Source organism: Phasianus colchicus, chromosome 2 (assembly GCF_987193195.1).
Source record: "Phasianus colchicus chromosome 2, bPhaCol1.hap1.1, whole genome shotgun sequence".
In the NCBI taxonomy this organism is placed as follows: domain Eukaryota; kingdom Metazoa; phylum Chordata; class Aves; order Galliformes; family Phasianidae; genus Phasianus; species Phasianus colchicus.
In genome coordinates, this window is record NC_143437.1 from 92,037,855 (window position 1) to 92,062,179 (window position 24,325).

General features: G+C 36.0%; 1 long non-coding RNA gene and 1 other non-coding gene across 4 annotated transcripts in view; one reads left to right on the top strand and one right to left on the bottom strand.

Moving 5' to 3' along the window:
• Nucleotides 1-5,510: 5,510 nt before the first annotated feature.
• On the bottom strand, nucleotides 5,511-5,592 carry TRNAS-AGA (transfer RNA serine (anticodon AGA)). The gene has a single exon. It is a non-coding gene; the product is annotated as a tRNA-Ser (tRNA).
• A 1,629-nt stretch (nucleotides 5,593-7,221) lies between these two features.
• LOC149919188 (uncharacterized) overlaps nucleotides 7,222-24,325 on the top strand; it is a 37,778-nt gene continuing 20,674 nt past the window's right edge. For 2 of the 3 annotated variants that reach the window (XR_016464512.1, XR_016464511.1), the window contains exons 1-3: nucleotides 7,223-7,358; nucleotides 8,378-8,690; nucleotides 24,120-24,202. This is a non-coding gene — a long non-coding RNA (uncharacterized LOC149919188). Of the gene's footprint in view, nucleotides 7,359-8,377; nucleotides 8,691-24,119; nucleotides 24,203-24,325 lie in introns of all 3 variants that reach the window. The other variant, XR_016464510.1, reaches the window with a different exon arrangement.

The following is a 24,325-nucleotide window of genomic DNA, read 5'->3' on the forward strand; positions in this document are numbered from 1 at the left end:
AATGTTTGCCAGAAATGATTCTGGAAGTTTGCAGTAATGCAAGGATTAATAGATGAAATATAATGCCTTCACAGGCATTACTGGAGATATAATGCTTTCAGTGCTTGCCACAGCCCTTGTTTATAACTTGGTGAAATTATAAATTGAGATTTCTCTCTGACAAGGAGATGAGCTCTCACTGCATTGCTTATATATATGTAGCCTGGTATGGACTACAATTGAAAAGACTGATTCTAATGGGAATTAATTCCAGAGTAGGTGAGGAAGGACCAATCTGCATATATAAAAGTAGAGGTTAGTGAATTTCTGCATGGAGTTAGGTAGTAAGTTAGGCTGGAAACTACATTTATTGACCTAGGAAAACTCACTTCTTTTCTTGTTCTAAACTATGTTGCTCTTAGATTTATATTCTGTACCTAAGGTATTGTCTGCTGGCAACCTCCTCAAAAACTCCAAGATAACAAATGTATGTAGAGAAAATACATATCTTCCTGCTATCTGGCTTTATAAAGGATTAGCTGGCTCCTATTTTACAGAGACTCAACAAAGCTTGTTTCTAGTGTCTATGAAAGTTACTTAAAGAAGCAATTCATTATTAGGTCACTAACAATTAGTTGCCTAACACTGGTACATTGAACATTATACACTCTTTGAAAAATGTATGTAGATCACACTACTTAGGTACAAAAACAAATGCATTGTTTAAGGTCTTATCTGAATAGCTTTCATACTTAAAAATCAATAAAATTGACTTTGCAGTGATAATGATGTTGAAAGATTTTATTCCATTTGCCTTATCAGTTTATAAAATTAGATGTAGTCAGCTGCTCTAAAATGTTGAAAAAGTGGAAAAAAAAATCAGAAATGTGTTGATTTGTAATGGTTGGATTCTGAGAATATATTCTTTGTCTTTCCTATATCCTCTTCTTCAAAAGTGTAAATTGTGTCAGGCTTTTAGTCTCCATGCCCTGCATTTTTGCATTCATTAGGATGATCAGATTTTGAGTCATCTAAAAACCCAAGGTTAAACTGGTTTCAGCACAAGTTGCAAAAGCCATTTTCTAACTAGTCATGCTTCAGAGAAACTGCTGTATTTTTGGGGTTTTCTTGTCTTTTCTGATAAGAGCACATATTTCTACATCAGTGTAATAGTGCATTAAATGTTGTTGTAATAGTAAATTTTCATCATCGTGATGAGTTAATGTTTCTTCTCAAAGGTTTTTTGTTTGTTTGCTTGCTTTGTATTATTGTTGTTTTTGTTTGTTTGCTTGTTTTCCTCATAGAAAATTATTTTGTCTAAACCAAAAATTTTCTCTCTTCTCCACTGACTGATCGCCCTGTTCTTTATGTTTTTCATGTTCATGATTTATATTTTCTTCCCTTGTTTCTTACAAGAAAACTGAAGCAGGTAGAAGCTTCTCTAAGCATTACAAGGGCGTTGGCTATGAGATCTCCATTTTGTATATTTCCAAACGTTTGCATTGTTCGAAAATCTTGATCATCTTGTTTATTTGCTAAACAAAAAGTGTCTCCCTCACCTGATAACAGTTTCCCACATCTCCAGTAAAATATGAACAGTTAGAAACTTTTTAGTAGCCTCTCTAATTTTAGGGCAGATTTTATTCATTGATGCATATGCATCTGAAAAACCTATATATGCTTGATTGCAGCTTCCAGGGCAATCATCTTGTTATAAGTTAAGTGGCTCAGCACTTGCCAAACGTTACTGTTTCTTATAATAGGAAACATTTTCAAAATTGATTTTTGCATGGAAAAAACGTACAAGTTTCCTTAAAATGTAGGTAGCATTTTGAGAATTTGTGGAAAGCAGTGCAACACCCCCATGAAACTCTCTGTCATTTTTTTCCATGTGTTTTTTAATAGATTTCTGTTAAATTTCAAAATCAAGTATGAAATATATAGTCCTAACAAAAACAAACAAACAAACAAAAAATCATATTTGACAAATCTGATCAATTTTGTTTTGTATTAAGATAAAAATCATAGTAATTTTAAAAGAGCCTAAAATTATGATGAGGCAGTACATTTTCTCTTCATATTCAGACAACAGTGTAATCAACATCAACAGTTGAAATTGTCACATTAAAAAATACAGTATATTTTTTTGAAGCTAAAAACATTTTAATTACAAAAAATTGAGTAGGCTCTGCTTTTATGAATCACACCACCATGATTTATATAATCTAGTGAAAAGTCATTCCAAGCAGACTAGCTCAACTCTCTGTCTGTCGAGAAATGGTCTAAAAATTATTAATATTAAAGATGAGTACCCTACGTCTGCTACATGCTGTAGCAACACATCTTTTTGCATGGTCTCTGTAGTGGAAATTAATATTAGATATGTCATTACCTGACTGTTCTTATTTGGAGTAGGTATTCATGCTCATGAAATTGAATGACTAAAATACAATTAATCTGCATAGTAAATGATTTTCACAGTCTGTTTTTCAAAATCAATTCAAAATTATTGACGATGATTATTTATTCATGAACATTATAGACAAACTGCATTATGTAGCTGACTGCCTAGTTGGTATGCACTGTAAATTGAAGATGTATTTGACAATACATGCAAAATTATTTTGGAAACTAATTACACATTAAGAAATCATAAATATGAATATGCTGTACACTACTGTCAGTACTGCAAGGAATACTTTTGTCTATATGGGGCTAGGAATGACTCCAGCCCTTACTCAATTCTTCAGATTTCTGACCACATGCTGACTTCAGTGGTAGCTCTGGCCGCTTCAAGTTCTTCAATGAAGAAACTCCACATTCTCTGAAAGTAGCTCTTCCACTTTCATTGAATGAATTTATACTGCTGTCTCCAAGGGCCATTTGTATCTTTCATAAATGTACAAGACAAATCACTGCCACTATGCTGTATGTTTCCCAGACTTATCAAGGACCTGTATCTTTGTGGGTTATCAATTTCCACATGTGAGAGAACAGTTACATTTTCTCAAACATCCACTCATGATGAATGTCATCATTTCTTATGGAAGCTGCAGCCAGCATTGCATTTTCTCCTGGATGTTTATCCACTCTTGCTGGCCACAAGTCTAGTAGAGACAGCACTGTAGACAAAGGCAGAGCAAAGTTCCTTTCCTGTGGCTCTTCAGAGCTGAATGTAATCACACCCAATAGAAGTTCACACATTATTCAGCTGTTTCCTAATGCTATAACTATTTTTTTTTTTTTTAACACAATGAGATAAAAAAAAAAAAATAGATTAATTCACTGTGACTTTAAAGTTTTTCAAGCGTTCAGCAGTTCATGCTTTACAGTGTGACACTTCATTTAAATAGTGATTTGTATAATATGCTGCTGTATCATTAGAAGAAAAAGTCAATAATATTGAAGAGACTATTCAAACGGTGTGTAAAACATACATAATTTTAATTAGTATACGAAAAAATGTGTAAAATGCTCAAATCTAATTACATTTGAGATATTCTTAATTATTAAATAGAACTTATAGAAAATCAGTTAAGTAGAATTTGATTTGAGTGAAAGGGTCTGACAAGTGTTGATATTCAAGGGAGTTTCAGTCAATTATAATTTCTTTTAATACTAATTTTAACACATCCTGTCCTCTGTATTCATGCAGTTAAATAATTTTCTCAAAACTTTTTGTACAGCAATCCCTCTCTTGGCCTCCATACTCATAGTTCAGGGTAAATAACTGAATTTCTTATCAAAGGAACTTATTTATTAGAACTTATTCTCTTCCTAGTAACTGGGATTAAATGTTAATTCTTTTGGAAACTGAAAATCCATTTTGTGTATTTAAAAGCACAGAAAGCTTTAGGCTTATAGACAGCTGCAGATCATTCTGATGTTTAAAGACAGCATAGCTATATATTCTAAAAATCTGAAATCAAAAACATCAAATACTTTTCCTGTGAATCTCACTTTTATTATTTTCCTCTCCTCAGGTACTGATAGATCTTACTTGAAATAAATGGTAACCTACATAATCAGTGCCATTCCTACTTTCATCACTTCAACCCTGTATGTTTTTATGCAGCATAATACAAGGCTTGCCATATTTTCTTACTTGCAGTGATTTTACACATATCTAACTTCAGTCTGCCAAGAATGATACATACGAAAGTTGTTTCTTGACAACTGGGTGGTTCATGCAGCCTTGTGAGAATGGGATTTATTTTCTCACTCACAAACTGCATAACAGACAAGTTGAACAGTTGAGAATGAAAGACCCCTAAGTCAGTGAACAGAGACGGCATTTCCTGGTTGTGTTTTCTCTCAATCTAAAACAAATCTTTAAGATAGGTAAGTAAATTGTTTTCTCAGGCTATTTACCTCTTCCCATGGGCTGTAGGAGGAATAAACTGAAGGTGGGCAACATAGTGGAATGCTTCAAGAAGATAATTCTCCAAACTTTTAGGATAAACACACATTTTCATAATTGCCTAAGTATTTTCTTCAATGTTACATTTTTGATCTGTAATCTCCAGATTCTCTGGAGAAACAATTAGCAATTTCCTACCACTTTCTAACTTGAAATAATTTCAGTTCTTTTTAACTTTGCTCTGTCCCAGTTTCTTAAGAAAATATGAAGATCAATTATCAGTGATCAATTTCCTCCTTATTTTTTTCTGGCTTTTAATAGTGAGTGATGTGGAACATGAAGGAAAAAGATTAAATCCCTTAACACAAGGATGTGACAAATTATTTTTCATCATTATTTTTGATGTTCTTCATCAGCCATGTATCAAAAAGTAATACCATTCTGGCAATAAAGTTTTATGTCTCATCATCCACAAAAGAAAACATTGATGAAAAAAATAAAAATAACTTCCATAATGCTAACAATTAATTATTCATGAATTGAATGTGGGATGGGTGATCACATGGAAGAATATAAATGTCACATACTGGCCATCAGTTACTCCAAAGAAGAATTTCAGAAAAGTTATACTGAAGTACCACATCTTTGAACCTGATAATCTGTGATTAATGAAATAGCAGTGGCACTTCCATGGCACATCAGTTAGACAAGAATCTACTTGCTGTTTTACCCCTTTCCTCTTCCAACTAGTTTGAACATACCTAATTTGAGGAGGAAAGGGGTAAAACAGCAAGTAGATTCTTGTCAGTGAACCCTGCCAATTCTTGTGCTAGGATCCTTTTCCCCTTTTGAGGCAGGTAGATCCCATATGCCAGCATGCCAGTACTGCATAAACTGCCCCACAATCAAAAAAACTAAAATTCCTTCAAGGGCATCAGCCTCTTACCCATGTGTCAATTGGTCATGTTTTTCTGTTCCTCTCAGCATTTTTTAGTGGTACTGAAGGGGCTGAGGAAAATATCACCTGAGCTCCTGCTAACCACCCCAGTGTCCTGAGGTCCCTTATGATAGCCCTCAGGATTCTCCCAGTGACCTCAGCCTTAGCAAACCAGTGAGCTCCCAAGTAATACCTCTGACCTGAGCCCCATGGGAGAAAAAGAATGGCTTGGACCGTAGTCGGCAGGATTCGAACCTGCGCGGGGAAACCCCAATGGATTTCTAGTCCATCGCCTTAACCACTCGGCCACGACTACACTGACAGTGCAGTATGTTTGCTTCTATTCCTGGTTAATAGTCATGCATAAAATGGTGCAGAAATTTCACCATTAAAGTATGTGTCCTGCATGTCACACCCACATTATATGATTCTAGGAGAGTACCAGAATTTTTATTCAGGCATCTAAACAGATAAAATGTGAAGAACTTTTTCACTCCTATGCAGTGGATGACTTAGATATATTAGTAGAATTCAGAGGAGTCACAATGTTGAGCATCAAACACAAAAGCTTACTTAAAAAAAAAGAGTTAAGGCACACAGGAGGGGAAATCTTTGCATCTGACATTCATATTCCTCACTCTGGGTTTCAAAAGAGTATTTCTGCTGCCTTGGTACAGAGAGTATAGATGTCTTGAATAGATATTTATACCTTGCTTTAGGAAAGGCTCAGTCTGGTGATGATATCAGCTGTTAGCCAAGAGCCAAACTCTGTAGGAGAAGGCATGAGATTGTTTATGAGTTGGCACAAAATTCAGTTAAACTGCAGTGTAGGGTGAGGAATAGGATTAGGATTCCTCTGTGAGAGGTATCTGGTCCATTCTGAAGCTGAAGTAAAATTTATGCCTTGATCTCTCAAGTTCCACTTGTTAAAGGTAGGGTTGAGTTAGGTACTAAACCAGAGATACTGCCAAAGATAGCACAGAATTTCCTGATCAAGAAATGGCTAAATCCCTCAAGTATTGAACATTTCTGGTCTGGAATGGGATGCTTGAAAGACTATCTGCTGGGACTACAATAAGAAATAGTGGACTCTATCAGACCCTTGAGTTAAAACTGTAAATATTAGTTTTTGGAGGTTTAGGACCAAAAGGGGCTAGAAGAGCTGGTGCTTGTGAAGGATTGGGTTAATCAGGATCCTCTGAAGTAAAATTATGGCTACTGCTTGGATTAGAGTTCAAGGTGGTAGAAGAGTTTAGGTTTAGGTAAATGTTGGCTTTGGGATTGGGAACTACAGGGCTACAGGAATTTCAGTTTTAGTATTAGAGTCTATGATGAAGTTTTAATATCTTTTGTCTACCAGCCAGCATAATCTTTGTGACTCATGAAGTTGAATGCAAGGGTGCTGAATGTCACTTATAACCGTATTCATTAGCAGCTGATCAAGTAATTGTAGGAAAAGAGATCGAGGGGTCTAGAAAACAGAATTTTTAGAAGGGGCCAAAGAAGTGCTATTAAGGATTAGAAAGTTTTCCAGCAGATGAAGAAGATTTAGAGTTCAGAATGGTCTGTAGATAAGAGTTGACATTGGAAAGGTTGATGGTTATGATGGTTCTGATATTTTATGGTCTACCAGGCTAGTGTTACATCTGAGATTAGGAATAGAATTTGACCAAACAGCAGCCATTACAGAACAGAGCTAGAATTAAGTCAAAGGCTAACCTAGAAAGGACTGATGAAGATCTTCTCATTAGTTGGAGATTCACACCAGCTGCCATGTTAGTGAAAGACTTGATGAAGGATTTTGAGCTTCTGTAGGCGAGGTACTCTGCTGTGGAGAGGAAACATTCTGCACCACAGCAGGGAACTGCCTTGACTGGTTGAGGTGAGGGGCAGCCCTGTCAGGGATCAGCTGCCCAATGTCATTGTCTCCCTATGGCAGCAGCATTCTGACGTCATAGGGGCAGAGCCAGAAGCAGCGGCAGGATCACCCCCTGCATGTATAAAACCTGCCTGATATGTTAGATGGGATCACTCTAGTGACTGGAGTGCTGAAATGAGTGGCTATCCCTTCAGAAGGGTTAGGTAAGGAAGGAGGGGTGGTGGCGTGGCTCTGTTAGAGGGTGTTTTGATGTTGCTGTGATGTTTTTGAGCTTGGGGCTGGGAATGATAAGGTAGAGCCTCAATGGGTAAGGACTGGTGGAAGGCCAACAAGGTGGACATCCTGGTGGGGCTCTGTTATAGACCACCTAACTAGGTTGAAAAGACAGATGAGGAATTCTATAAACTGCTGGCAGAAGTTGCGCTATGACCAGCCTTTGTTTTCATGAGGGACTTCACCTTTCCTGATATATGCTGGAAATAAAGTACAGTGCAGAAAAAGCAGTCTAGGAGGTTTCTAAAGCATATGAAAGATAACTTTCTGATGCAGCAGCTAAGAAAGTCTAGCAGGGGAGGTGTCCCGATGGACCTGCTGTTCACAAACAGAAAAGGACGAAGGCTGGTAGGAGATGTGGAGGCTGGGAGCTGTCTTGGACAGAGTGAATGTGAAATAGTAGAGTTCTTAATTTTTGGTGAATTTGGGAATGCGGGCAACAAAACTGCTGCCTTCTGGACTTCTGGAGGGCAGACTTTGAACTGTTCAGGATACTGGCAGGGAGACTCCCTTGGATTCAGTCTTGAAGGGCAAAGGGGTCCAGGAAGGCTGGTTGTTTCTCAAGAAGGAAGTCATAAATGTGCAGAAGCAGGCTACCCCCCTGTGCCACAAGAGCTGAAGAGGAAGACCAGCGTGGATGTTTTTCCTGAGGCTCTAGGAGGGGAAAAAAAGTCTACCTCCTGTGAAAGAAGGGCCATGCAACTCACGGAGAGAATAAATAAGTTGTTTGGATGTGCAGGGAGAAAATTAGAAAAGCAAAAGCCCAGCTTGAATACAACTTGGATAGTGGGGTAAAAGAGTACAAAAAACTTTTTTACAAATATGTTAACAATGAGAGAAGAGCTAAGGATAGTCTCTACCCATTACTAGATGTGGTGAGGAACGTGACCACTGAGGATAAGGAAAAGGCTGAGGTCCTCACTGCCTTCTTTATCTCCATCTTTAAAAGTCAGACAGTTATCCTTGCGGTACTCTACCCCTAATCTGGAAGTCTTGGATGGGGAGCAGAATAAACTCCCCATGACTCAGGTGGAAACAGGTAGAGACCTACTACTCCACCTGGACTGCCACAAGTCTATGGGGCTGAATGGAATACACACCAGTGTGCTGAAGGAGCTGGCACTTTCCATCATCTATCAGCATTCCTGGTCAGCTGTAGTGTTACCAGAGGATTGGAGGCTTGCCTGTGATTCTCATCTACAAGAGGAGTCATAAAGAGGATCCAAGGAACTACAGGCCTTCTAGCCTGACCTCGATGCCAGGTAAACTTATGGAGCAGATCACCTTGACTATGATCACACGACATCTGCAGGACAACCAGGGGATCAGGCCTAGCTAGCTTAGCTTCATGAAAGGCAGATCCTACTATACCAACGTGATCTCCTTCTACGATCAAGTGACCTGCCTGGTGGATGAGAGAAAGGCCGTTGATGTAGTGTATGTAGACTTCAGCAAAGCCTTTGACGCTGCCTCCCACAGTAGTCTCCTGGGGCAGCCTGTGGCTTGCACAGGTACACTCTTTGCTGGGTAAAGAACCGACTGGATAGCTGGGCCCAGACAGTGATGGTGAATGGAGTTAAATCCAGCTGGTGACTAGTCATGAGCAGTGTTCCTTAGGAGTTGGTACTGGGGACTGTCCTCTTCAACATCTTTATTGATGACCTGTTTGAGGGCACTGAGTGCACCCTTACTAGGTTTGTAGATGACACCAAGTTGGCCAGAAGGTAGCCTAGGGGTAAGAAGGCCTTACAGAGCAGTCTGGACAGGATGAATAGCTGGGCTTAGGCGAATGGTGTTCAACAAGACCAAATGCTGGGTTCTGCACTTTGGTGACAACAACCCCAGGCAGCACTACAGGCTTGGTAAATGTTGGTGATATGTCAACAGTTGGACTGGATGATCCTAGAGGTCTTTTCCAACCTTGGTGATTCTGTAATTCTATGAGTCCTGTTAGGAATCCTTCAAGGGACTTCTGTTTATCTAATTTGAGTAAAACACTTAAATTGATTAGTCACTCACTGGTGTGTGTGAATTGCACATTTTGAGCATGTTCATGTTTATGGGGTTTTCTTTGAATGATAATGAAATAATATTCCCCTCAGACTGTGTATAAAACTAGGAAATTAAGTTAAATAAAATTATATGCATTTCAGTGAAAACCCACTACTGATACAATTATTCATCCCATATTTATCAGATATTGATTTCAAAAACATCATAAATTAGAGCACATAGAAGTTGGAACAATTTTCCTAAACAATTAGAGACATTTGTAGTTTGTGTGTGGTCCTTACTGTTTTTGTAAATTAATTGATGAATTAATTAGTATTAGGAGGGTTATAACTGCATGATGATAAATGATGATAAATAGAAAGGTGAACAAAATGAAATTATAACTCTTTGTTACTTCCTTTGATAATACCAACTATTCTAAAGCCTAAGGAATACCCCATTAATTTATGATACTGCTCATTTCAGTGGTATTTTCCTTCTGGATCCATAGGAACATTGGTTTCTTTATCCACATTCACAGGAAAACAAATGACTTATTTTTAAGGCCTAATTCTTTACAGAATAAGCTAATATTTTTGTCATTTTCTAATGCCAATTGCAAGGGATAAAATTGTAGAGAATAGTAAAATTCAAAATCATTCAGTACCATGAAGAACAATCCATCAACCCTTCTGTCACACCTTGTACTCCAAAATGCAAGTACTGAAATAATCCCCACAGTAACTACTAAACTGGTTCCTCAGTGTGTTAGAAGCAGATAAAACAACAACAACAGATATAGAGGGACAAATTGAAGGGAGGAATGTTTTTGTGGTAGCAATCCGTGTAATCCATGAATCAAACTTCCAGACCATCTGTTCTAGTTTTTATGATGAGTTTTCAAAGGTGATAGTTTGCTTCTGGTCATGATTGCATTATATTAATATCTTCATTGGCAGACAAAAGGGTGGATTGATAAAAGAGATGACAGCTTCTTTAATTTTGCTCCAGAGAGACACTGCATTAAAGCAAACATTACTTTGACCTAAGCATTAAGGGACTATGTTGCCTAAGCTTCTGTGAAAGAATTTGGAGCTCAGAAAAGAGTGGTAATGATTACATAATTCAAAGTAAATGGCCTTCAGTTAGGACACAGTTTTTCATTTAGCATGCCATAATACTATCTGATGATATGCCTGGTCTCTGTCTACATAATGTTGACATAATGATAAGGAGATGAAGATGAAATAAGCATAGAAAATTAATGCCATAGAAATCATAGTTTACTCAGAATACTTTTTAGTCTTGCTGGTACCACCCTGTCAATTACTAATTCCCATTTTTATTTGAGAAAAATAGAGATGTTCATGTAGTTATCTAAGGGAGGCAGAGACCAATGCATGATATACTATGCACATCATATGGGTGAGGCAGGAATGTCAAATTTAGATTGGGTGAAAGTTCATTTAGTGCTATGTACAATAATAATGACCATATTACTACTCACAATAAGTCACAATAATGAAAACATAAAGCTTTGTGATATTATTGTCAATTTTAAGATGAGATTGAGACTGAACAGATTGGGCACTGTTTTTCTTTGAACAGTAGACCAGATAATTGGAGTGGCATTACTATCTTGAAATGTTCCCACTATAGATATAATTGTCTGAATTTCTGCTGTAGTAAAGAGTGTAGAATAAGTAATATGCGTCTTGGGATGAAAGGGTTTTTTTAATTTTGAACGAAATGATCAGTGCCATAAAGGCAACTTTTCAATTTATTGTAAAGAAGATTTGGGCAGTTTGCCCAGGTGATCGGACAAATACCTGTTTGGATCCTCAGAACACTTTATAAGAGTATCAAGAAAGTATTGTAATATACTTTAAAGATTAAAATTGGAAAAAAGATGTCTCCCACTGTTGAGATGTATAGAAAGATCAATGTAAGGCACATCTTCAAGTATCTTCCTGTCAATGGTTTACGGAATGGTTCTGTGACTAGCGGGGTGGAGGGATTTCACAAAAGCCGCTCTTCCGGAAAAAAGGGAACAGGGGACCCCAAAATAATTAAAAACAGTGGCAATGATCTGAAGAGAAACAAACTAATTTACTAAATATAGTATTGGAATGCAAGATAACACACCATAATACAATATAATTAGAATTGAAGCTAATAAATCAAATATAATGAGAGAGAATGTCCGAAAGGTGGATAGGCCTCACCAGAACGCTGAGGTGAGATGCGCAGTCCAACTGAGCAGCAGGGAGATAGGACGAGAGCTGATGAAGAAGAGCAGACAAAGAAGAGTGCACCAGGTGACCTTGCCAGGAGTTATATCTCCCCCCTGTGACTGCAAAATCCCCTGGGGAATGTAGTTCTTCTTCTCTTCTAGGCAGGTACCCAGAACTTGAGCATTAACAGTTAAACTCCCAGTGCCCCACATGATGTTATGATATGGAATACCGAAAACCAAATATCACAAAACCATGACACTTCCATTAAGCAGAGGGAAAAATATAAACAAAACTGGATGCAAAGAGGGGGAGAAAACTTCTTGCGGTTCAGGAGAAAATTGAGGATAGTGGGGCTTGTTCAACTGCTGTCAAATACACAAATATGTTTGAATCTGGTTACATATAGATTGTTTTAAAAAAAAATATGATCTCACCAACTCTATATTTTAGTAAAAGTAGAAATTTTAATGAACTTCTGAATTAAGGGAAAAGTCCAAATCTTTGCTTTTGTTATTCTAGAAGGGATTAAGGTTACCAAGACAGAACTCTAGTACATATCAGAAGTTTATTTCTGAGCTAATTGCCTATATCCCTTTTACTTTGCGTGTTTATAAAGTAGAATTTCTGTGTCATTATTAATCTCACCCTAAAGTAGAATTCTAAAGCCGCTGGCTGCCATGGTAGTTCACTGAGATCTGATTTTATCGCCTATCAGCATTTAAAAGATAAAGTGAATGAAAGAGGAAATAAAAGAAAAATACATCAACATAAAAAGTCCTTTTTATTTTCTTTGTTAGTTTTCTTTCAAAATCTCTATTCTTGTTTGCATAATATGAATAAATAATGTACATATCTGAGCAAGAATTTCTGTGTTAACCGTGGAAACATGGGTAAGACTGTGACAACAAACTCCCTCCACAGAACTACATAATTGAAATTCCTTACAATCTCAAAGTCACTTTTTAAAAATGCAAGTCTGAACCTCAGCTTTACAAATGAGAAGTTCACTGAATTGTTACATATATGAATTTTTTCCCCATTATTTCTTGTTTTTATGGTTAACAGTTTGTTCATGGAACACAACACTAAATTTCACATTAGCACCATGTGTAGTAAAGCCAAAAATCCATGGATTTTCTTATAAGAAAAGATAAGATGAATTCAGGTATTACCACAAGCCTCTGCTGACTCAGTACAAGACTGAATTTTGTTTTTGTTTTTGTTGTTTTTTTTTTTTCCTACTGCTGCAATCCATTATTTAGTACTGGTTCATTTCTGTTTAGTACTTATTATTCAGGAATAGTAATTTGCTTCTTGAGAATTTTGTAGTGAAAGGTAAGTAGGCAAAAAGGCAAAGGTTGGAGAATACAGAACAGATATATTGAGATCTAACAATAAACTTCTAACATTAGGTACTTTGAATAGCTTTAATTTACTTGTAGGCAGCACACAGCAAGAATAGGTCTATGAGTGATGTCTAATGAGGAAGGAGATAAGACCTGGAAGTTATACCACGCAAATGAGCATGTATAAGAGGACAGTGAAATAGGAAAAACTGACAAATGAACTATGTGGATTAATACTGGGAGTGGGAGTACAGAAGAAAATGAAGAGGGAGAATAATGTAGGAAGAACAAAATTATTTATAGCATTGAAGATAAATACATTTTTATGTAAAGTTGTTAAAAATCCGTGAAATATTCAGAGACTACAGTAATGATATAAAGGACATAAAATTACACTATGAGTAGACAGAAAACTTCACATTTTTTTAATGCATTTGAAGAGAAAAAAGACCCTTTTCCAAGAAAAATATATGTACTTAAAATGCTGTGCTGCAAAGACAGTTTTGCCTTCATGACTTTGTTTTTTTTCAGCTAGCATACATCAAGACATGTTATTCACATTAGGATTGCTCCCAAAAAACAGGTTGGAAGCGTATTCATCAGTTTTTCTCCCTTTTTCCTTTGCAGTTGTCTAACATTGCAACAGCAGATTTGGCATCCCCAGTTTAGTCCAGTATTATTCCTGTTGATGGGTGCCAACCAAAGGCACCCAAAGGGGCACTGTGCTTTCTGAATGAAGCCACTTGTAGTATATTGTTTTACACCTAAAGCACAACATTTATGTGTACCACCGTAAATGTGGTGTCCATCCACTGAAAAACTAAGATGAATACAAGTGAATGAAGGACAAAGAGCAAGTACAAACATGGCTGAGTAAGACAGCTGAAATGATACCTGAAATACACAGACTTAAGAGCAACAGCAATGAACTAATAAATTCAGCAGATTTGAATGACTGATAATAGGTACAAGTTTTTTACATAAAAATGCTATGAGTGGTATGTAGGTCTAGCATCTTACTAATTAAGTGAAGAATACAATTAATATTTTTTGACAAATACTTCTAAATGAAAAAAATTAGTGGAGACTCTACGTTAAAGACTATGCCATAAAGAAAGATGTATGGAAATTTTGCCTTAAAGCTGTTACTCAGTACTGAATATTTGTCCTTTTAACCTTTATTTTCTTTCAAAATATTTATTCTCAAATGTTTTTATCCTTTTTTATAGAGCAGTATCACCTAGAAATCTCAGGTCAGTATTTGCTACTTAAAGAACTGAACAAGCTTATGATGATTGTTGACGTGTTTATTTTAACTGCAAGAGAGAAGAATGAGTGAAATAAACAAAATGATGGAGGACAAAGAAGGGTATGAGGTGTAATCATAATAAACTTAGCATAGCCTTGTGTACAATTTGTAGAAGTAATACCAAAAAAAGAACAAAACAATACACCATCTGCTGTAACACTAAAGAACGGCTGTGCTCTGCAGCTATCCCCGCAGAGTGATATGTGAACATGGAAAGCCAGCTTCAGCAGCAAATTTGTAGACTAGCACGAGTGAGATCAGTCTGAAATATGTTTCGAGCACATGTGGGAATTTTTCAGTTTTAAAATCACAGAAAAGGGATTTTTCTCCAATAAGTCTCAAGATGTGTTTACCTAAGTCCTTGCAGCCAATCTTACAAACTACCATTTCAAACACCACGACCTATCAGAATTAAAAAACAGAGTGTTGAAACACTTATTTTTTTGTTTACACAGTGTCCCTAGATGAACAAAAGCAACTACACCAAATATTTATCTTTTTCATTTTAGATTGTCCCTTAAAAGTAAAAATACGTAGCTACTCATTATGTTTTCTTTCATCATGGTTTCTTGTATTTAAAGAGTTCAAAATTAATCAGAGACATAAAAGGCTTTAATGAGTTAAATAGAAAGTAGAATGAAAGAAAGGTGTATTATTAATCCTTAAATAGGTTTTTATTCAGTTCAAGATATATGGATTAGCTTAATTGATAAAGGTGTGATCATCTTTGTACTTTGTGAGAGATGAATCTTGGAAACATACCTGTTAATCAACTCAGGCATTATAAGTAATCTTACTTGTCTGTCTCTAAGGACTACATTTAGAAAGTGAGTTCCTGATCTTCATTTAAATTGAGGTAGCAACAAGTTAGCTGAAGCACTCTAATGGATCGTGCTTGAGGGATAGTGACGCTAAATGGCAAACAGGAACCATGCAACCCAATGAAACAAAGTTGAGAGTAGCTGCCAGGCTTATGGCAACGTGATTATGCATACACCACTCTTGCTTGTAGATTCTGAAATAATTTCAGCAACATTTGGCAGCGAACTACATTTATCAATTTATTCTATAAGAGAAATTTGCTGAATTGAGCAGCATGCATAGCTATTAAGATTTATTTTCAACATCTTTAAAAATCATTTTTTTTTCTTAATCATTCTGGCTGAGATTCACTGATTTATATTTTCTTTTTCTTTTTCTTTTTCTTTTTCTTTTTCTTTTTCTTTTTCTTTTTCTTTTTCTTTTTCTTTTTCTTTTTCTTTTTCTTTTTCTTTTTCTTTTCCTTTTCCTTTTCCTTTTCCTTTTCCTTTTCCTTTTCCTTTTCCTTTTCCTTTTCCTTTTCCTTTTCCTTTTCCTTTTCCTTTTCCTTTTCCTTTTCCTTTTCCTTTTCCTTTTCCTTTTCCTTTTCCTTTTCCTTTTCCTTTTCCTTTTCCTTTTCCTTTTTCTTTTTCTTTTTCTTTTTCTTTTTCTTTTTCTTTTTCTTTTTCTTTTTCTTTTTCTTTTCTGTCATGCCAACAGATATTTAAAGGGGCCAGAGTTTTCTATTCTTTCAAGATGAATAATATTTATTCATGTGAGTAGCTTGATAATTTGCATTAGAGTTTACTGCTAGTAAGTTCTTCTTCCATATATAAAATTATTTATTTGAGGCCAGATTTGCATCTAGATTATATATTAGCTACCACGACAACTTACAAGACTGAGTGCAAATGTGTCTGATCTCAAATAAGTGATTCCGGAATTCTACTAATGAATGGACATGCTGGCAGCAATCTTAAATGCAAATTATTTTCCATTCTTTATATAAGTAGGATTTTCAAAACTCTATAGGGAACAACAACTTGGCAGAAGATTATGTTTGCTAAAATTATGTTATCATAAGAATTATTGAAGCAAAAGAATGTGATATTCATTTTAGTAGTGCAGACAAAGAAATACTTTTGAATATTTTGCATTTTACATATGTTCACAGAAAAAAATGAGAGATTGCTGAAGTTTTGCGCTCCTGGAAAAAAAAAAAAAAAATCTGCAGCAACGTTTAAAATACAATTTTAATATCTAAACTGACAATCAAAACACAAAGTAACATAAATAAGAAGTCCAACTATTTCTGGCTCAAGGAACCTGTCTTCTTTGCCTTGTGCTTGATATTACCTTAGAGACATTCTGCAATCCATCTCTGCTCCACTCTGTTTTTTCAGTAATTATCACTGCATACAAATGTAATAATGCAGTAGAAGAGGCCTTTTCTCCAAGGAATTTTAAGAACAACAAAGGTAGCATATGGAAATTAGAACATTTTTTAGAAACTTAGTGGGAGGTAGGGATAGAGGCAACCTCAATGTACTATGCTTAGCTGTGTAATTTGGCTGTATCACATGGTAATGTAAGTTGCAGACCACTCTTCCTCCTTTCTTCCCCCAGTTAATTCATGTTTGCATGGGAAAATAAGATAGTATTTATACAGAAAAATGAAATTTTAAATACAAATTCCCCAGACATCAACAAATACAGAAATGTTAAAATCTGAACACTGAGATTTCTCTTTTCATTCCTAGAAAATGTATTTTACATATATGTTATGAGCAGAGTTGTGACTAGAGCTCATACAATCGCATTTGTATGTCTTAGATGGTATTTATGAGAACTTGTCCCTTTCTGTGAAAAGGTCTATTATGGCATCCATCCATCCTCACTGCAGCACATGTAGTGTCAGTGACCTGAGCTATGAGCAAAAATAACTCAAATGAAGCTCCTTTCTACGAGTACTTCCCTTCTCTCTTTATTTTCACTGGAAAGTGACCCGTCTCATATGAATGGCTCAAAGCTCTCACACCATCTGCTCTTTTGATTCCTTAGTGCCCCAGTGCTTTGTTGATTTCTGAGACATTTCTAAGGGGACATGAATGCTGCAGCATATAGCGAATATAATGCACTGCATGATGCTGCCTATATAGAGCGGTGGTCTCAGACTGTTCCCCTCTTGCATTCACACAATGCATAGCACACTGTAGCATTGCTCCACAGATGCAGCTAATATTAATATATGTTTTAGTCCAGGGAAGTTTTTATGCTCCTGAACCATCTGGCTCTACACTGTCCACACTGCTGCTTCTCCTGCAGGGTGGCCAAACTCTGCCAAAGGTTGCCTGCTTGGTGAGTTCCCAGTATGACCATGTCCATCCTCCATTGCCACCTCACAAGCTTGGACCATAACAGGGTCTTAGACCTTACTCATGTTTAATTTGCTTGTATGGACACGGTGAACTTCTCTGTCAAAAGAGCCACTTGCCGCACTTTCATTGCCTGTATAGAATCATAGAATCATAGAATGGCTTTAACTGGAAGGGGCCTCCAGGATCACCAAGTTCCAACTTCCCTGCTACAGGCAGGGTTGCTAGCCACTAGATCAAGTACAAGATGAGGCTACCCAGGGCCCCATCATACCAGTCCTTAAACACCTCCAGGGACGAGGCATCTGAAGCCTCTCTGTGCAGCCTGTTCCAGCATCTACCTCACCACACTCTCAGTGAAGAACTTCCCTGACATCTAATCTAACGTCCTCTTTTTTAGTTTAAAAACATTCCCCCTTGTCCTATTACTATCTACCCTTGTAAGAAGTTGATTTCCCTTGTTTATAAACTTCCTTTAAATATTCTAAGCCTGTAAGGGAAGTTGCTCTCAGTACTGCATTTCTGAGTCTTTCCATCTGCTGAAAGCTGGGCTATGTGTTACACAAGTGCAGCTCCCTCAAAATATCTAGGGCACAGGACGTCAGCATACTTTTCTCTCACAATAAATTCAGGAAAATCATCCAACAAACATTCATTTTTATTTTTTTTTTTTATTCCTAAAAAATAATACAATTTGTGCAAGACATCAAATTCTTTACACTATACCTGAAATATGGAAATAATCAGAATGAGTTGTAAGTAATATCACCTTACAAGATACTACTGCTTTACAAATATTAAAAAAAAAACACAAAAACTCTTCTGTAAAAAATCAAGTCTTATTCCAGATGGTGACACTTGCAGTACAGCAGAATTTCAGAATCATCTCCTCATGCTGCCTGGGTAATATAGCTATTACCCTGATTTGACATGTGTCAAAATATCCCTATAGTCTCTGTCATTCTGGTTAATACACCTCCGATGACAAGCTGCCTTGGGTCCTCAGCCAGATGAGTGAAGAATATTAAGTGAGCATCATGTCTGCTCCTAGTTTTGTAAAGGTTAAAATATGACATTTTATATAAACCTTTAATTCATCACCAGAGTTAAAAGTGCCACTAGAAGTTATTTAATAGTAATAATAATAGAGATAACTTATATTTACATTAAGACTTTTATATCTAAACCCTTTCAAAATAGTTTATAGTCAATAATTTTAGGAGGCATTTTCCCCAGGATCAAAATCAGCCCATCTATCAGGGTTCAGCCTTTCACCTGCAACGTTACAACAAACTCATCATTCATTATAAGAAAAGAAAAACATAGAATTGTGAATAATTTGGTAGAATAATCTGATCTTTTAAATATCAAAGCAGTCAAAGTGAAGAGCTTTCCACGTGTCATGTCTAAAGTCAAAAACAACAAAATTAGGCATCATTTTGACTCAGCACCATAAAACAAGTTGCAGCGTGGCTGACTGGCTTCAGCAAACCCTGAAAAATTTACCTTCTGTAGTAAAAGAGGTAATATTTTTCTGCAGATAAAATGGAGTAAGATATTAATTTCAATGAGTGCAACAAAAAAAACCCCTTTTTTTACAAATTGAAACTTGAGGCTTTTCTTCCCTCCCATGGGATTTTGTGAAACTAGCTGTTGAGAGTGCTGAAAATGAGAATAAATAGCACTTCTATCACTGAGAATATCTTTTCCAGTATGTGCAAAGTTTTCTTTGGATGTCTCCTCATTGTAGGCTTCAGAAGTGATTTAACTTTCCAGAAGTCATTGAATATGATAGATTGGGACAATGATATTATGGCTTAACAGCTGGACTCTCTGCATGAAACAATTACTGCCAGTGAGGAAAAATGTGAGCAATTGGGTACAAGCCTAATGGAGACAGAAGGGAATGGTTTCAACCCAGAAGTAATAATTAGGGGGATATGATTTAATTATTTCTAAACTGAGTAGAGATAATAAATCTTCTAAATCTAAACTAGACTTGATTAAAAATCAACTGTCAAGCAAAAATATTTACATTCTGCATTTCTAATTCAAAGTTTTTCCAGACAGGAGACCCTTCATATTAAAATGAATGCCAAAAACATTCAGAGTTCATTTTCATTATCTTTCAAATCCATTCAATTTCTCCTTGTTAAGAAGTGAAGGTCTGTATTCTCTCCTAGTGCAAACAGACGAATCTCTCTTGATGTTCTGTGATCCCATTTACCACACTGTGAAATGTGGCAAAATAATGAATGAATCAGGGAATCTCAATGTAGTACTTAAACATCTAGTCAGAATTTCTGCACACAGATTCTCATAACCAATTTCTCCCACTCCTGTAAGTGGATTTGGGCAGCTAATGCCAGAAAAAAAATAATTAATTTCTTGATACCAATGGGAAAAAAGTATAAAAATCCCAGGAATTTAAACAGTAAGATGTCAGGCTTTATATCTGATTCAAGGAAGACACTTTCCAAAATTTTGTTTCGAGGGCAATAAGAATTCTGTTCTTCACATCTTCAATATTCAAAACTTCATGAAATCATTTCACTGGAAATGCTCTTATATTGAAAGCAGGTTGGAAATTTTGGAGGCAAAATTCTTTGAAAGAGTTGTCCTGTACAATTTCATGATGTTGCATAAACTTGAATTGTTCAGATATTTTTTATACAAAAATCAAAACCGTTAATGAGATGTAAGTCTAAGAAGATTTTCTATGTTATTGCTGTTTGGTGATGAAAAGGGGAAATCTACAAACCAAACAAAATTGGAAAGACAGTTTCATAATAATCAATACTGTCATGCAACTATTGAAAATAAAATGAAAGTGACCTTTAGATTTGCAACTGCCAAGCACAGTGCTTTTTTCCTCATGAAGGAGCTTTGGGCCTTAGAAGCCAAGAACCATTTTGCAGCTCATCAAACGTACAACTAACTCTACGTAGCACCAGCACATCATACTGCCTCGATTCAGTGACACTGATCTATTCAGCAGAGTTGATCTTTTAAGGAGGACCATTTATGAGCAAATTCAATTATTTTTGTTTTATGAATTGTGAAGGGAAATTGTGGGCTTGCTTGCATGGGCATTGCTGGAAAGTGAGCTGGTTAGGGATACCTGCAAAAAATTAGGTGGTGAGTGTAAACACTGTATTGAATACACAGAACTGTCTGGAGGCTGTTTGCCCCCGTCTGGCCACGTTAAAGTGGAAGATGACAACCAGATGGATTAAAGAGTAACCAGGAAACTAGAAAGAGTTAGAAACAAGGGACCATCTGGCAAAGAAGTAGAATAGAACAACAATTTGCAATAGGACAAGAGACAGTAGAAATAGTAACAAAGCCTGATTTTACACCACCAGGCATTAACTAATGGTACCACAAACTTCCCGCAGAGCATTGCAGGCTGCCAGCCCAGGGCAGGGCTGCATAGAGGGATCCACATCTTGGAGTGTCTGTGGGGACCTGGTGGGAAATTTTGCACTAGCATTAGTCCCCAAAGGCTGTGGGGATAGAGAAGCACTCACAGAGCTAGGGCAGCCACTTCTCCAGGGGGATATGGCTGTGTAAGTGTGCAGATAGGGAATCACAAGTGCCAGGAGAGGAGGTGTGTGTGTGTGTAACATGGAAAGGGCACGAGTGTGCAGTTAGTCTGTGAGTGTGTGCATGCACTTAGAGTACAGAGATCAGTTACAGAACGATCCTTAGAAATTTATAAAGTTTATTTATTATTTTGTGTGTCTCTAGTATGTTTTTTTCTTTTAATATCTGCCACATTGCTGATATTAATCCTGAAAGTAGAGTTCGCTCATTTGCAATTAATTTTGTGACATTGTTTTACAAATAAACTACTTAGATTCTGATTTATTTTTAACAGCATGAACTGAGCAGCTCCTTCCTGTGACATATATTAAACATTTTCTGCACATTTTTGCATACTAGGGCACCTTTATAAACATAGCTGGAGAAGTTAGAACATTTCAGTGCGGCAGTCTTACTTTGATATTTTTCATGCAAGAATATGATCTCTCTTTCCTGAGATATAAAGACTGAACAAACAGAAGTAGGTCAGCTAATGCCAACTGCACTGAGGTAAGAGAAAGAAGAAAGGCAGATTGGGCAGTGATTGCAAGTATTTTTGTTTGAGAATGAGAGGTCAGCAATATATTTAATGACTAGATCAACAGTATATGAAGATCTTAACACTGGGAAACTCTAATGAGCTGTGCTGAGAACAAAAACACTAGGAAACACTGAGAAAAAAGTTTTCCGTGCTAATCTTTGAGGTTGAAAGTTTGAGCATAAACAGAAAGTCAGCAACAGTTACTGAGATCACCCAGAAAATATTGTAATGTAATGGAATAGACGACACTAACATCCATCCTTCTGTACCATCAATACAGAATCCAGTATGGTAACAATAAAGACTTAAAAAACATGAACCAAAAATATTCCTTTCTATACTCAAGAGTATCATTATAAACAACTGCAGAATATATATATATATTAAGGATTCTTGAAAAAAAAAATGAAAACTAACAAAACCACCACAAAGAACTTTTGTTTCATTTTAATTTCTTAGAGATTCTTTAAAATTCTTTAAAATTGGTACTGAGCTTTTTCCTCAAGATAGAATGAGAAAATAGGATTGTGTTCATCAGCCAAGAATTAGTTTGCTGACTCATACAGTGGAAATTAAACTCCCATTTTTAATTTTTTTTCTTACAATCACTGAAAGAGTCCAGAATTCCTTATATATGTATTTGATATAGCTAGAGTTCAGAAAATTAAGTCTGACAGTTGAGTTCTTAAAAAAAAAAAAAGTAAAAATCAATTTTTTCATAGAGTAAACAATGAATGTTACAAACAATGAATTGACTAAACAATGAATGTTAAACATGAATTCATTGGAAAGGAATTGAGGAAAGTTAAGTGAGTTTATTAGACGATCTCTGGAAGTCCCTTCCAGCCCCTACAATTGTGTGATACTGTGAAGTTTATATTTCTCATAATAACTTCTCCTTCCCTCAAGTTTTTTTTTTTTTTTAAATGCATTTGAAAAAATCATATCTTCCTAATCTTTTGTCCTGCTCTAACTGCATCAATATAAAGTGATCTATACTATACTATATATATATATATATATATATATATATAGTGTATATATATATATATATATATATATATATAGTATATACTATACTATAACTGAAATTAATTTACTTTGAAAGGTTGTATTTTGTTGCTCTCCTTTCTGAGGTTTATCTATACCATTCAGGTTCAAGAATACAGACACATCAGCTCATGCTGGTACATTTTTCAGCTTGGTCAAGTGCTTTACCAGTGCTGAGAATTGAAGATAACTAGGATCACTCAGAACCTTTCTAGTATTTTCTTTTGTAACAGAAGTAATAAGAATGATACTTCATCAAGTTTCAGTGATAATTTATAACACAAAAATACAAGCAACTCAGCAAACCATAATTTTATTAAAATTAATCATAATTTATAAGGTGTTTATAGGTATCTAAAATTCAGTAATTAAGCACTTATTTACCTTTTCAAAAGAAACACAGAAAAATGCGAACTAACAAAAAAGAACTTACAAGAAGTAATGAGTTGGCATAGTACCAAAACATGCCCAAAATTATGATATATGATTATTTGATACAGTTCTGTTGCTTCAAGAAAAATATTTCAAAGCAGATAATAGCGATCATATTTTATTTAGATGGAATACCTGTGCTGATCGTATTTTTTTCCTTTCCAGATATATGAGATAAAAGCAAGATATGATTAAAGGATTAGGTACCATATCAAATTAACACTTCTAGTTCTATTTGCTAACAATATACACTAAGGATATATGTTAAGGTGATTGTGTTGACAGTCACCATTCAAAAGGTACTTTGGAGGGCTGTGCTATCCTGCACTGCACTGCAAAGTGGAAAACTGATACAGAGTTTTTCATTTGGTATCATCCCATACAGGTATGAGACGTGAGTAAGGCTTTGGATGTGGGACAGGGTGATGTGCTGGGGACTCCCTGTGTAGGATGGTAACAATGAGGCATGGAAGGACACTCTCTCTGGGCCTGTAAAAATCCCACCAGTGGTCAGCTGCAGAGCTGCTAGCATGAGAATAGGGCAAAACCATTATAAGGACAACACAGAAGAAAGAGCATGTATCCAGATTATGTCACACTCAATATATAGTACATCGAAATTTAGTATAGCATTGTAGAGGAAAGCCGAATGAGCAAGGCATAAAAGGGTCAGAAATAGATAAGTTTCCCACTGGACACTAAGGCATGGAGAAGGAAACCAGAACTACCAAAATTATATCTTCCTTCACGAAACACTAGGGGTGCTGATGACATACAATGCTCCCAGCCTCCCTGCTCTAAAACCAACAGCCTTAGAATATATTGTGACAAAGCACTAAAGCAAGGGGCAGATACTAGGAAACCTGAATATTAACTGTATTCTTATTAATGAGACTTTCAGTAGTGATAATGTTCATTTTTCTTTCTATTTATAATAAATCAAATCTGAAATAATCATAATTGTTTGGTTTGACTGCAATTAAAGAAAAATCTGGCTTAGCATAAAATGTTTTCTTATTATATTAGGATTTAGAATACAACAAGGGAAGAAATGAACTCCACAGCCTAAGAGAGCCCTTCAAAACTGAATGCATCAAGTTAGAAACAAGGTGAGCACCAGGAGAAACACTTTGCTGACCCATGGGTCAGATCTGACAATTTTTTAGCAAAAGTTTCATGATATTTCACTATCTTCTGAGAGAGAACTCATAACTGAAGCTTTATAGAAAATT